At 36.3% G+C, this 908-nt stretch overlaps 1 pseudogene; it reads left to right on the top strand.

Annotated features, from left to right (window-relative positions):
* Positions 1-908, top strand: part of LOC110427536 (aquaporin PIP2-7-like) — a 13532-nt pseudogene that overhangs the window by 1729 nt on the left and 10895 nt on the right.

Genomic DNA, 908 nt, shown 5'->3' with positions numbered 1-908 from the left:
TGCTTGATTTCTCTGGGTTTTATCTTTGTTGTTTCTTGGGTAATTTCCACAACAACCTGTTTATAGTCCAACCATTTGATCTCATAGGCTCCTGCAAGGTCGATCCGTTTGAAAGCAGATCTGATATCTTGTAGTTTTGGCATGCGCATAAACTTAGCCATGAGGGAAAGCATGAAAGGTTGTGTTAGGATCCAGATTTCATCTTCAAAAAAGCAGCGGCAAGATGGTCCTTGTACACAATAGGATCTTAGCTTAGAAGGATAATAGGAGGCTTTTTTCCTGTAGCGATAGAGAGAAAAGACTTTTTTTGAAACCTTGGAGAGGTTGGCTGCTGGTTTTAACCTTGCAAGGCTTGCGGTTGAAGGTTTTTCTCTACCACCACGCTCAGGATGGATGTCGATGATCTTTGTAGAAATGTGGCCAATGCTAGGGGTTGGTTTGGAGGGTCCAGCGGTTGACCAGTTGCCAAACTGCCAAGGGTAGGAAGTGGGGGAAACGCTTATGAGTTGAGAGCATTTTCCATTTTGGTTTGGTTTAGGTTTGAATTTAATGAATATGTTTTAATTTCAATTCACATAAATATATATAAGGTTGTTAACGAGTAAGGTATTTGTTAATTTTGAAGTGTCCGAACCCTAACTCTATAAGATATAAAGTACTCGAACCTTAACCCTATAAGAAATAAATAACTTAACCCTATTAACTACCCAAATATTTTTTAAAATTACTACTCAAACCCTACCCTAAGACATCCCCATAACCTTATAATTACCTTAACTAGTTTAAAAACCTGATTATGTAAAAAAATTATTAAAATGATATTCATGGGTATCCAATTATCCCAACTTGAATCCGCATCTATAGCTATATACAATAATATTTCTCTTACATATTTCATATAATTTACT

Source organism: Theobroma umbraticum, unplaced genomic scaffold (genome assembly GCF_002168275.2).
Source record: "Theobroma umbraticum cultivar Fairchild unplaced genomic scaffold, ASM216827v3 scaffold_34.0, whole genome shotgun sequence".
NCBI lineage: Eukaryota > Viridiplantae > Streptophyta > Magnoliopsida > Malvales > Malvaceae > Theobroma > Theobroma umbraticum.
Note: the sequence above shows the minus strand (reverse complement) of the source record. Positions and strands in the feature narration are given on the sequence as shown.